Genomic DNA, 14,643 nt, shown 5'->3' with positions numbered 1-14,643 from the left:
CTGATAAGATTAGGAACTACACTTCCATTCCGGCGTAATAGTCAAGGAAGTTTGCTGCCGTAATAAGGCCGAAGCAGGGTATTATCAGAAATGAGTCTTAGTAGAGTCAAGAGTCAAGTTTTAAATACAACAAATACGGAAACTCGTTGGCCATTTTTGAACGCGATGCTATTGGTCTAATAGGATTCAATGATCTATGCTAAGCTATGCTAAAAGTGATATCGCCAGAACAGGAGAACGGCTGAATGGATTTCAAAACGGTAAAACTCAACTTATTAACTCAATCAAAATAATTGATTGAAAAATCAAAATAATTGTTTGAAAATCTAAATAATTAATTAAAATTTAATATAATTATATTTTGAACTATAATTAAAATAAATGTTTTTCAAATGTATTACTTTTTTTTACTAGAGGTTGTGTTTTAACAATAAATTAAATAATACATTTTAGAACACTTTATGTACGCATTGTGGTAATGTACAGAAAAGAAAAAGTAGAAAACAAAAATCAGATACTTTCACATAGTTGATATGAAAGCTTCTGCAAAGAGAACAAACTGTAACACAGAAACACAAGTCTAACATCTCCCCAGGAAGCAGATTTTTTCCCCAATATGGCTGGAATCTTTCACCTGAGCAGTGACAGATCATGCGTAAACTCTCTCACTGTAGGTCACAGAGAGAATCAATAAACGGCTTCAAAGATGACAGTTCAATTGCTGGCAATAAGACGATACTGCAGTGCAGTGTTGTATTCTCATGACTGATAAAGTCAGCCTTGTGTAAATAACGTCAAACAGCAGTGATGCCACATAGAAGTGACGGATGAGATGTAAATAATCTATTACATAATTTCTCTCTACAAACAGACAGAAACGAAGAAAGAAAGAAAAGATAACAATTCAGTACTAGTTGTTTTGACAGTACTAGTGGTTCTATATATGCCTCTATAAAAGAACACTAGAAAAAGTCATAACTCATTATTTTTTGTCAACACATGTAAGCAGCTGCACATACTGTACATGCTTGATATGCATGTGCCATTTTGATCCTTGTTCCTCCAAGTCTGTGTTAAGGCAAATCAGAGAATTGTTTCTAAACTACGGTGCCCACCAGGGGACACCTTCGGTTCACTTATGTTTGTCGTGGCCACAACATATAAACTCGTGGGAACGTGATATTATGTCGATAGATGCAACGATGAGGGAACAACATGCATTTCTCGAGGCCACGAGTTTAGTACATAAACAAACCTGCGTGACCATAGTAACCCAGGATTAGATAGGTTCATTAATATTTTATTTTGAGTTAAATGATTGTATCAATTATTATAGAAATTAATAGGCCTACAATATTAATTTATTATATTAACAATAGGCGATGCTGTCTGTGCGCGATGTAGATAGCATTCAAAAGTGTATCATGAATAAATATTACATAAAGTACATCAAATAAAATAGTCCTACAAGAAATATTTTATGCATCCCACAGTCTTGTCCATTACATTGCAAAAAATGCTTTTCTTACTTAGATTTTTTGTCTTGTTTCCAGCCAAAATATCTAAAAATTCTTGAATCAGGAAGGATTTTCTAGACAAGTAAAAATTATTGTCTTGTTTTTAGTAAAAACAAGTCAAAATTAAGTGAGTTTTTGCTTAAAACAAGCAAAATAATCTGCCAATGGGGTAAGAAAAAAACTCTTATTTCAAGCAGACAACAAGATTATTAAATATTAATACAAATAAATACAAATAAATACAAAATATTTCTTGTAGGGCTATTTTATTTGGTGTACTTTATGTAGCCTAATATTTATTCATGATAAACTTTTGAATGCTCTCTACATCGCGCACAGACAGCATCACCTATTGTTAATATAATAATTTAATATTGTATTAATTTCTATAATAATTGATACAATCATTTGTTAACTCAAAATAAAATATTAATAAACCTGTCTAATCCTGGGTTACTATGGTCACGCAGGTTTGTTTATGTACTAAACTCGTGGCCTCCAGAAATGCATGTTGTTCCCTCATCGTCGCATCTCGACATAAGGATGACGTTCCCACGAATTAATATCTTGTGCCCACGACATAAGGATGTCGTTACCTCAACAAAATGATCTCGTGGCCACGACATAATATCACGTTCCCACGAGTTTATATGTCGTGGCCATGACAAACATAAGTGAACCGAAGGTGTCCCCTCCCGGTCACCGTACTAAACTGATTATAAATGTTAGAAATGTATTGCTGAAACACGCTACAAAGACTGTGAACTATGTAGTACTGAATTGTGGACAGACTATAGTCACGTAAATGCTTATTACCTGGTTGCGATAATTTACAAAACTGCTCAGTCATCCATTCAGGTTATAGCAGTATTTGACAGTTGCAGGGTTGCCAGGTTTTCACAACAAAACCCGCCCAACTGCTACTCAAAACAAGCCCAAAACTACCCCAATCGCATTCTGGGGGGGAAGATACATGGTTTTTAGAGTTCCACTGGTAAAATTCGTATTCCAGGGGCTAAATATTATCTCATTGTACAGAATAAAACCAAAATAAATTCAAATTTATCTAAATGTTTAATTAGAGATTGCAACAGAAACTAAAATAATATGTTTGTGTCTTGCATGACAATAAAGCATTAAAATGGCTGCTTAGGTTGGATTGTACTATCACTCTTTAGATGACATTTGTGAATCCCTATAAAAAACTGCAACTGAAAAGTGCACAAACACAAAAAAAGGTGCTAAATAGCACTAAAAGTGGTTCATTGGCTCATAATCATAGGTGAAACACTTATAAGTGAATGTAAACTAAACTGTAAACATTAAAAGAGCATAAAAATGTAACTAAATATCATTTGACAACTTCTGCTGTTACATTTTATAAAGGCAGAGAAAAAACACAACACTGCAGACAACAGGTAGCTAAATGACGTTACTGTCGCTGTTTTCTATGTTCATGGAATAAATATTTTTTCATAGCTTTTTAAAAATGTAGGAACTAATTTAGGCCCTGTTCACACTAGTGCGTTTTGGTTTGAAAATGGCGTTTTAAAATGAAAACAATCCTTGTCTACACTGGCATTCCTCTTACTGCATTTTAGAAATGATATCTGTCCACACTACACAACCAAAAACATGCCATATGGCCACTAATGCAGGTACAACAATAAGCATGATGTTGTTGTTTACATGGTCACCAAAGATACGCAGAATCTGCAGCTCTGTTTTGATTCATTTACACTGAGTTTTCAAAACTAAAACAGGGTCTGCAGCATTTTCAAAAGTCACAGTTTTCGAGGGTCAAAAACAGCAAAGAAGTGTAAACGGCAGGCATAACAGAAGCAAAAGTTTTGCGTTATAAAACGAAAATGCACTAGTGTAAATGTAGTCATGGTTCCCCCAAACTTTAGTTTCTAGAATTAAATACTTTCCTAGTTCCCACGGTGTAAACACACCAAAAAGCGGGAACTTCTGCCAATAGTTCTAGGAACTATGGAGTTCTAGGAGCTATACTATAGCACCTCAGTCACCCCAAAGAACTGCTGAAGAACCATACTGGGCTTAACAATATCTCGATACGGTCGCAGTGCTATATAGCACCTTAACCACCTGAAAGAACCGCTAAAGAACCAGTTTTGTGTGTGTGTAGGCGAATAGTTTCTGTGTCGTTATGGAGTTTAGACACTGCACAACATGAAGATGTCGTCTTATTAGGATGCTTCAGTCTCTGGGTGCTTAAGGTTAATTATCATTTCTAACCTATTGATCCTGTCTTTTCTGCTAGACTAGCATTTAGCCTGGCAGTCAATTGGATAGTTAGACTCAAAAATGAAAATTCTATCATCATTTACTCACCTACACATTGTTTCCAATTTCTAAACATGTATGATTTTACCAAACAATTTTGCTACAGTTATCAGTATGCAATGTTTATGATTGTATGTACTGATTCAGGTAACATTGTGAGGTTGTTAAAAAAAAAAAAGCTGAGGAAAAACAAAGATATGTTCTGTAAAACAAAACTGAAGCTAAAAAACAAGTCCCATCCAAACAGGGCTAAAGTCAGAGGGCTGTGACTGAGGAGAACAGGCATCTGTGGTGATTACTGCAAGGAAATGTATCAAATCTTTAACAAGAGACTGGCCAGGATACATTTAGAGTGACTAAGCCCACCCATTGGTCTGTGACTAAGTCCATTATACAAAATGAAATGCACAGAAACGGAACATGCTGTAATGAGGTGGATGACAAATCACTGAAACATTCTTGAGTTTTTCCATTTGCTTCCATTTTCTTCTTTGCTATTTGCATACACAGATTTGTCACAACTATGAGTGGATTAGTAGTCTTGCAGTTCAGCCAGCAACGAGTCAGGAGAAAAACAAAGCCTAATGTCAGAAGCTGCCAATTACTAATATATCAAAAAAGCATTCTGAATGATGGAAAATAATATTTCCATACACTTCAACTCAACTACAACTACAAAAAGTCAGTCCTAGCAACTGTGCATCATCCCAGTGATTCAGATTCACCAGATCTCCCTGCAGCAGCAGCATACCTGAAACACCTGAAGCCAACTAAGGGAGACTGTAACTAGGTATAATGAACCGCACCATTGTTGTCATGCTCAATATTACTCAACATTCATTATGGCTGATTAAACCTAACCATGTTTGACTGGCCAAACAAGCTGCATTCAAAGCTTTCTGTTACACAAGATATATTGGAGAAGTCAGGGCTGAATTAAGCTCTCATTTAAAAACAGGTTCATCTGCAAAATGAATCCACAGAGATGGAGTGTCGTGTGCTGATGACTGCATATTCAGACAGCAAACTGTAAATTATTTTTCCAAGACACTAATGCTCATACTTAGGGTGATGTCTATAACCAGAGTTTGAAAACTAGTGAGGTTCGAGGTTAAAAATTGTGCTTTAATAACTCCTACAAATACAACTCATTATATACACTGTTTTTGATAGAGTTGATAATGTTTCTGACAGATAATATCAAGATGTTTTTTTGCATTTGCCTTACTATAGTATCCTGTCTGCAATCACCTGTCCTTGGGATTTTTTGATTACTGTCAGTTAAAGTGCCGGTGGTGCTATATTGCCAGATATTCCTACGAAAACAATAAAATCCTAAAAAAAAAAAAAAAACAATAAACCATATTTTTGCAAATAATATAAGATAAAGATGTTGCTGACTATAAACCGAAACTTCCACACTTGAAGTTTCTTGAACTTTCTGAAGTGTCCAATTAAGTGGAAAAGACAAGTCGAAATACGGTTAAATATCTGAATCTGGCAACACCAGCGTCTTGCATCGATCATTTTCATACAAGGCACACTAAACATTCTTGCAAACTGTCTAAACATAATTATTCATGCAGACACAACATATAAGCAGTTTTGAACAGCAAATTAGGCATTCAGAGAACACATTTAATTTTTTAACATGAAAAATTTACCGAAGTCCGGACTTCGGTGAACTCATAGCTGGCCATATGTTTTCACTACATGTCATCAATTGGCAATATTGTGAACGTAAACAGAGCCACTGAACCTAACGAAACTGCTGCTGAAAATGATCAATTATTGTCATGTTTTGGGCTGTACTAATCATTCGGACCGGGAAAAGCATTTGGAGTAGGCTACAAATCAAGGAGAAAAGTGCAAAAACTGTCTGAGGAACAAAAGGCGTTTGTGGTTGGCCAAACTGAATCAGGATTTCCAGGGCTAATCTACTGCGGAACATTTGTGTTTGTTCTTCTCATTTCCGGTCAGGTATGTAAAATATTGTGCTAATATCTTAATTAATACTGCTCCTATGTATCTTTATCACCTATGAGCTTAAGTTTGTCAAACTATGGCACACTTTCCTGCTGACTAAGTCCTTCTCTGTATGATTTTAGCAGCTTCCACACATTTGTTCTGTGGTTTAGACATAAATTAGCAGAACAACGTATTCAGTAGTACATTAATCATGCAATCCATGCTGTTGTTTACATCCGAATATCGCCGCATTCAGGTAACTATAATCGTAAGTGCAAATCCTCTATGGCAATGGTACAGGTTGATTTGTTAGCAACTGAAACTGTAATTCACTTATGATATGCCATTATTAAGATTAAAAAACAGACACTCTAGCAACCACACACACACAAAAATCATAACTGCAATTTTAAATGAGCAAGCATTTACATTTTCTTCAGAACTGTAAAAAGTTCACTTGTAGCAGAGTGTATCGGAACACTCTGTAATGTATTGCAGTAAAGATTTTCTGATGATGGCCATATAGGGGAGTTTATCTTACTGTCAGAGTTTAGTATGTGAATCAACAATGTGATTGAAACAACCATGCTGCTTTATTGATTGAGTGTCAGGTTGGCTGAAGTGTGTGTGTAGGTTTGGCCCCCTGAGGCGAGTTCCCTAGAAACCTGCCATATAAAACTATTTTGAAATGCACTTTGAAAACAGGCCTCGACGCTGATCTTGTGAACTCTGTATTGAGGATGTACAGTACGAAGCACTTGGCTGTCTTTGTTCTTGCATGTCACATGCTGTCACTGTCCACAGGCCTTTGATGGTGTGTGACAGCAAGCTGTGCTGGTCTGAATGTCAGCCAGATGTGGGTGAGAGGATGAACATGAGGAGCAGATGTCCCCTCTCATCACTCATCAGCCACAGCTTGATGATAGCCACCTCAGGTCACATCAGGCGTGACCACACAACTGCGCTTTCAGCAAAGCTTTTTAGCAAAGAATATATAATTATTAAAACAAGACTATTTAATTTGGCATAAGTTATTGCTTTATTGCTTTCATAAGACTTGTTTTCAAAGGATGCATCTTGAAATAGATTTATTTTGAATATAGTATATCTTTGTTTCTTCTAATTTGGCCATTTGTCTCCTTGTTTAAAGAATAACTTAAAATTTAAATCTCAGTGATTAGTGATTTAAAAAAAGAATAATTGACCTTGACATTTGAAATTAGGGTTGCAAAGGGGTGGAACATTTTCTGTAAATTTCCGGAAACATTCCAAAAATCCCAGGAAGATTCCAAAAAATCCTGGAAAGTGTCCAAAATTTCTGGCATGTTTCCAAAATTTACTGGAATTTTTTTTACATTTTGCAGCCCTATTTGAAATGCATATACTATTATGATAAAATATAATACAATAAGTTTGTAATGAAAGTCCACTGGAGGCTAGTTGTAGTTGAACCCAAGTGCAGTTTATTTACAGTGATGTGAAATCCAAAATCCAAAGACTTGACTTGACTTAGACTCACCAACAGCAGATTACAACAATAATGCACGACAATGGCAACATGAGGGCTACTTATAGCAAACAATGAGGCTCACATGAAACAAACCAACCAATGGGAAACAAGGCACAAGACTAGAACAACCAATCAGGACATGACACATAGAACAGAGGGACCAATAGCAGGAATATTTGAGGGAAAGGAAAGCAAGACACTAACAGCATATATCAAACTGCAAAATAAAAGACATGAAAGCATGAACATGAAACAAAACCCAAACCCCACGTTACATAGTTCAAGATATATTCTATGAATATATTTTTATTATTAGTCTTATTATGAAAATTTAGCTTGTTTTTACTGGAAACTTAGACAAAATTAAGAATTAAAATTAGAGGTTAAGAAAGTAATTTTTGCTGTCCCACAAAAAGCTGAGCTTTTTACTTGAATTAATATTGCACACTCTCCCAGGGATTCCGCATACTAATGCCGCCTTCCAGGCAAATTGTTACTCGTGTTTTTTCAACCTTCTACCCATGAAAGTGCACTGGAACGGCAGTCAAAGCCGTGACTTCCCACCCGTATACTCGTACTAGATCGATGTACTCCCAGTTCCGAGTTCTGACATTACATAGCACGCGAAACAACAATGGCAGCCCCTGCGGGTGCTGTGTTTATGCAAGTAGTACACGGTGGAAAAATAGACTTTAGGACAATGTCACGTTGCAATAAAACTTATAATAATATAATAATAATAAATGCGCTCAGGCAGTTTGGCGTAACTTGCCTGGAACGCTACAAAGTCGTAAGTCATGGTTTGAATGTCGTGATTTACGGGCTCAAAAACCTACCTGGAACGCCGTATAAGGCCAATTCCGTGCCGGCTGAGCTACCGAGCAAGCTTGTTACATTAGGAAAGCCAAACATATGGAGCTGTAATCGTACGTCTGTACGAAAACGATTACAAGTGCTCACTGTTTTACCGTGTTAATTTCTGTTGAAAAACTGCAATGATATGTACTTATTGGTACGTATGTTGCATCTTGCAAAAAAAGTTCCCACAGATATGTTTTCTCTTCTCACCATTGCATTTACGAACAAGCAACTTCAGCCCAGGTTGGTGACATATACAGTATGCCTCAGTTATGATAATTGAATAATTTGTTGTAATCACAGATTGCAGCAAGTCTAATACCCACCCACACAAAGCTCTCACTGAGACACAAACTAATATCTTGATGCTGTCTAAAAAAACTGCAAGATCCTGTTTGTTTGGCCGATAATTGTGGAGCAGCATTGTGGCAAATGGGAGGCGAGCGCTCAAAACACTAAGCGGGAGAAACTAATTTGTGCAGCGAGCGCGTGGATGGCAATGAAGCGACCCAGTGACGGGTTTAATCGATTTAATGAAGTCATCAGCTCAGTGGATCCGTTGTTAGCACCTGTCACTGTCGAACATGTCGCTGGTTAACAACAAACCGAGGCATGGGATGAATAAAAAAAAAACTGTTTTTTGGAGACAGGAATACAATCTTATGCCTCTGGAAATGCTTGTGTTGCAATGTCATTAAGAAAAGAGACTTTAGGAAAGACTCTGAGGTGAAAATGTCACGCTGACAGAGATAAACAGGACAAAACCACATTTTACCACACAGGTCCAAATGTTTTGTCATTAGCTGTGTGATAAGAGCAGACGGCTTGTCTTGTGCTAGTTTTTCCTCTCACATAGAAACTTCCGCTGGGGCATTAAGAGGAAATGTCATATTGACTGTGGCATTTCTTCTTTCAGTTTCCATTATTAATACTGAGGAGCGCAGGTGAATGTGTGAGCTGTCGTCAGATAAGAGTATTGGGTGTTGAGAGATTTTAGAGTGATGGATATATTTATCTTGTCTATGACTGATACAATGTGTTGTTTAAAACAAAGATTAACTTTCTTGGCGATACTGGATGCAATATTGTTTAAACTAGCCCAATGCTTTCTGATAATACCAAAAGATTGTGCAAAATGACATTTTCACTTTTGTGTCCTTGGTACACACTAAACATTTCCACTATAATGTGACGTATTTATTATAATGTGACAAGTTTTGTAGAAATGTAACTCTATTAAGTTGTTTCTTAGTATTTTGTAGTTTGAAGTATGAATGTCAACAAGAAGAACAAAGCGGGTTTGTCCTCCACGAGTAACTCTCCCTGTAAAATTGTTAGTGATGCTGTTGCTTCAATAATATTTGTGCCAGCCACCCCGAGCGTCTGCCGTCAAAGTGGCTCCCTTGCCGGGTGCCGCATAAAATTATATGCTTGAAAATCCCAGAGCATTTGTACCGTATGTCTCCTCATTACTAATTCATCCGCTCTCTGTGTAGCTGTCACTGTTATTTGTCTGACAGGGATGCAAAATGATTTATTGAAGACATATTTGAGTAATTCCACTATGAAATGATACTAGATACCAGAACAACATAACTTGGGAAAAGCCAAATGTCCTCATTGATGGAGACTGTTGGATATGCAGGCCTGCAAACTGATAAAAATGATATGTGGGTCCATTATGGTGCCAGTTGCCCAGTGTCTTGACTTATAGTTGCTAAGCAATGGACTTCGCACTGCTGTCCTGTTTTGTGTTGTACTCCATCATGAAACATCTCCAATCTGCTAATTAGCTGCTGTTCGAGCTGAATGGCTGTGCTGTTTCACAAGCCCACAAAGCTCATATTACCAGGTACACCTGCCTAGGAGAGACAGATTTAAACAGCTTATTGCTAAACTTTGGAGCTGTATGGAGAAGATTTCACTTCGTATAGTGACAGTCAAAAGTTTTTGCAAGTTTCAGGTTTTAGTAATTATATCCATGTTGAGCAACTGGATGGAGTTCAACTGAACACCCTACATTTATTCAACTAGTATCTATATATCTACAGAATTATACAAAAGCTATAGGTTGTATTAGGATACTTAGGTTGATTTTAATGGTATTTAAAGGGTTAGTTAACACAAAAATGAAAATTATCCTGACTTTCTATATGACTTTCTACTTTCAGATAAATCCAATAAGAGTTATATTAAAAATTGTCCTGGCTGTTCCACGCTTCATAATGACAGTGGGTGGGTGTTTCTCTTCATCAGTCCAAAAGTCCAATAAAGACTTCACAAAGACTCCACATCCATCCATAACAAAAAGTGCCTCACACAGTTCCGTGGGGTGAATAAAGGCCTCCTTTAGCCAATCGATACGTTTTTGTAAGAAAAATATCCATATGTAAAATGTAATAATCAATTTAATCAAGCTTGCGCTAACAGAGGAGAGAGCAAAACAAAACAATTGTCACGAAACAGTCACAAATTAGAAATAAAAACGAGGATTTGTAAAGAAAAATGTCAGGATTTTGATATAAACCAAGAGGAGACTGTTTTTTTATTTTGCTAAAGTAAGGAAACTTTGCTTCCTTTGCTCCTGTAAACAAACATTGGTTTTCGCGAGATCAGCTACACATACACTACCGGTCAAAAGTTTGGGGTCCGTAAATTTTTTTTTTTTTTTTTTTTTAAAGAAATTAATACTTTTATTCACCAAGGGTGTGTTAAATTGATAAAAAGTGATAGCAAATACTTACATTGTTAGAAAATATTTATATTTTTAATAAATGCTGTTCTTTTGAGCTTTTTATTCATCAAAGAATCCTGAAAAAAATATCACAATTTCTAAATAAATACTTTGCAGGGCAACTGTTGCAATATATAATCCAATATAGATCCAATACAGATCATTCTAATAATAAATCAGTATATTAGAATGATTTCTGAAGGATCATGTGACACTTAAGATTGAAGTAATGGCTGATGAAAATTCAGCTTTGCATCACAGGAATAAATTAAATTTTAAAGTATATTACAATAGAAACCATTATTTTATATTGTAATAACATTTCGCAGTATTACAGTTTTTTTTCTATATTTTTGATTAAATAAATGCAGCACTGATGAGCATAAGAGACTTTCTTTAAAAACATTACAACTCTTACTGACCCCAAACCTTTGACCGGTAGTGTACGTCCTACATCATCCCCCCAGAACAGCTTGAACGTATAACAGTTAGAGCAAGCTAGAGAAAAGTGATTATTAAGTTTTAAATATGTTTTTTTTTCTTTTTTTTTACAAAAACGCATCGATTCACTACAGGAGGCCTTTGTTCACCCCCTGGAGCCATGTGAGGCACTTTTTATTATGGATGCGCTTTATTGGACTTCTTTTGGACTGTTGAACAGAAACGCCTGCCACTGCCATTATAAAGCTTAGAAGAGCCAGAACAATTTTTAATATAACTTTGATTTGATTCGTATGAACGAAGTCAGTCATATACACCTAAAATGCCTTGAGGGTGAATAAATCAGAGCTCATTAGCTTTTAAAGAGTCATGCACCGAAACGAGTCCGCTGTGAACAGAGCTGTTTTTGACAAGGCAAAAAGGGTGTTGTTTTACATGACCAATGAGTTTTTGGAATTTTAATCAAAATATGTTACAGACATTTCACGAAAACCCTAAAGAATCATACCACCTGAAAAAATGTTTAACTCAGACCTTATGTTTTGGAATTCAAATGGTGTCCTTTAATATTTTATTAATCTGTAACTTTTTTAATTAATTAACACAAAATTAACTTAAATGACAACCCCTCAGTGAGCAAGCCAGATGCAACTGTGGCAAGGGAAAAAATAGGCATAAGATACTAAAGTAGATGATGAAGAAACCATAGCAAGTGTGTCTGCAGTGTTGAACTTAACTTAACTTAACAACATGAATTGTTCACAGAATAGTCAGTAGGACAGAACTGACGCTTTGACCACACACACAGCAGAGAGGCTGACAATGATTCATGATGACCTTATAATAGTCTGTCCTTGCTGCATTTGAAAAAGGTTGGAAACTGTTTTGTCAGCAAAGAAATTCTTGTTTGGTCTGCGCTCAAATTAACCCACCTGGTGTGTGCTTAAAAACACAAATAAAAATCAAACATAATTACATTCACACCCATTCATCGATAGTTCCATTATGAAGCTGTCAAGAAGGACAAGTGCTGAAGTTTGAATTTTTCATAAAAATCTATAGTTTATTTTTACAAGCAAACACTGTTTAAAAGCAAGTAGTACATACACTAATACCACTGCCTTTGGAAAGCACAACAATACTGTCTTGTCAGAGTGAATAACACTGTAGTAAGTGACGGCCATGCTACTTTTTAAATTGCAAACAGCTCTTGCAAGTCGGAATGAGAATTATTAATTCGTGACTGACACTTTAATACTGTATGCACTTGGCCACAAAACAGCATTGATTTTACTCCTACTAATTTATTGCACAACAACTACTGTGAGATAACAAAGAGTGACCAAAGATAAAGAGATGCTAGGAACTCCCTTTCATTAGCACAATCGCATTACTGTGTTTGTGTTCGATGGCTGAGCGTAGCTTGGACAGCGCTCATGTTCTGTGAATTCAACCAGCGAATCCACATTATTCAGTGTTAAGTGCCAGTTGGAAATAAATAGACCAAATTTGCAAATGCAAGCTATTAGTTTAACACACTATTCCCCGCCTAATAAATCAGAAGACTTTGAATAAGAATTTCACTAGTTCATGAGAATCATTATATAAAACTCTGCACTTTTCTTGCAGAGTTTTTGCACAGTTAATATACAGTATGACCCGAGATTAAAGACACAACAGTGCATTGTAAATTATTTTTCAAAGTTGCAAATAGATCATTCAGCCAAAAATGAAAATTACCTCATGATTTATTCATCCTTAAGCCATCCTAGGCATATATGACTTTCTTTTTTCAGACGAATGCAATCAGAGTTATATTTAAAAATATGTCCTGGCTCTTCCAAGCTTCATAGTGGCAGTGAATTTCTGTTGATATTTTGAAATCCAATAAAGTGCATCCATCCCTCATAAAACATGCTTCACGTGGCTCTGGCAGGTTTATAAAAGCTTTCTAAAGGCGTTTTTGTAAAGAAAAGGATCCATATTTAAAACTCATGAATGTGTGTGCAACAGTTAGTGGAAGCTTCTCAACTGAGTAACTAAGTAAAAATTTTAGTAAATCCTACTAATTTTTTTTCCAGTGTAGCACGTAGGTAGCAAGCTGTTAGGATTATGGACTTCTGTGTTTTGCATCTGTCTCTGTTCCTGAGTTTCCTTTTATGTTCAAGTTTCCTGTTCTCAATTAGTTTAATTTCATTCACGTGTCCTTGTAATTATCCTGTGTTTATAATAGAGCTGCACAATTAATCGTTAAAAGATCGGCACACATTCATCTGATATATCATTTCTTATTATTTCTAAGGTGTAATAGGGAAAAAGGCAACAAGAAAGTCTGTTTGTGAAAAAGGGCAGAACTCCTGTTATGAAGTAGATTTTTGAGGTGCACTCTTGTCATAAATTAATCTATGAAACTCTCATAATTTATTTTCCTACATAATTTGTAACACAGAAATGTCAAATATCTATTTAGGAGCCTTAGACCTTTCCAACGATATACAGTTTTTCATGATTAGATTAGGATTTATTTGTAAAATGGTGAAGTAAACTTGGGCATCCCACAGAGTGGACGGTGACAGCCATAAAATGTTGATAGGCAAGTGTTTCTAGCTAAGAATCTGGTGTCGAGCATCCGCTGACAAACGTCATCCTTGTGTGTTCCCTGTGTTTCGAAGATTAAAGACTGTTTAATGTTTTCCACATCTCCAGCGCCCTTCCTGCGTACTGATCTTAGCAAAGTGCCAACTCCTGAGTGCCTTCCTGTGCCCGCTCCTCCTCCTCCGCTGTCATCTGGCAGCCCCTCTGCTCACCCTCAGTCCTCCATATGTGCGGTGGTTTCGCCGCGGGTCTGCCAGTCTCCATCGGCATTGTGGCTGGAAGATCCCTCGTCTCCACCTCCAGCATCAGAGTCCTAAACTCTGCCTTGGCCTGTCGACTCAGCGGCTCCACCATGGCTCCTAGCTCCTCCCTCCAGCTCTGTCTTGGTCTGGCATCGACCATCCTGCATCTCAGGAATCCACTCCTCTGGCTTTGCCTCATCCCTCCGGCTCCACCTCGGTCCTCTGTTGCTCCGGCTCCACCGCAATCTCCTGGATCCACAGCTCCATGACAGTCATCAGCATCATTGGCTCCACCTCAGCCCTCCGGATCCTCCTCATCACCCTGCATCTTCAGCTCTCAGTCTCCATCTTGGGCTCCTCCACCACCTGCTCTGTCACCGTGGGACACCCCCCTGGAGTCGTCAGCCCTTCGTCCTCTATGGGTCCTCCCTTCGTCGGCTCCACTGTGAGTCACCATCCAGGCTGTGGCCT

The sequence above is a fragment of the Garra rufa genome, chromosome 8, assembly GCF_049309525.1.
Source record: "Garra rufa chromosome 8, GarRuf1.0, whole genome shotgun sequence".
NCBI lineage: Eukaryota > Metazoa > Chordata > Actinopteri > Cypriniformes > Cyprinidae > Garra > Garra rufa.
Note: the sequence above shows the minus strand (reverse complement) of the source record.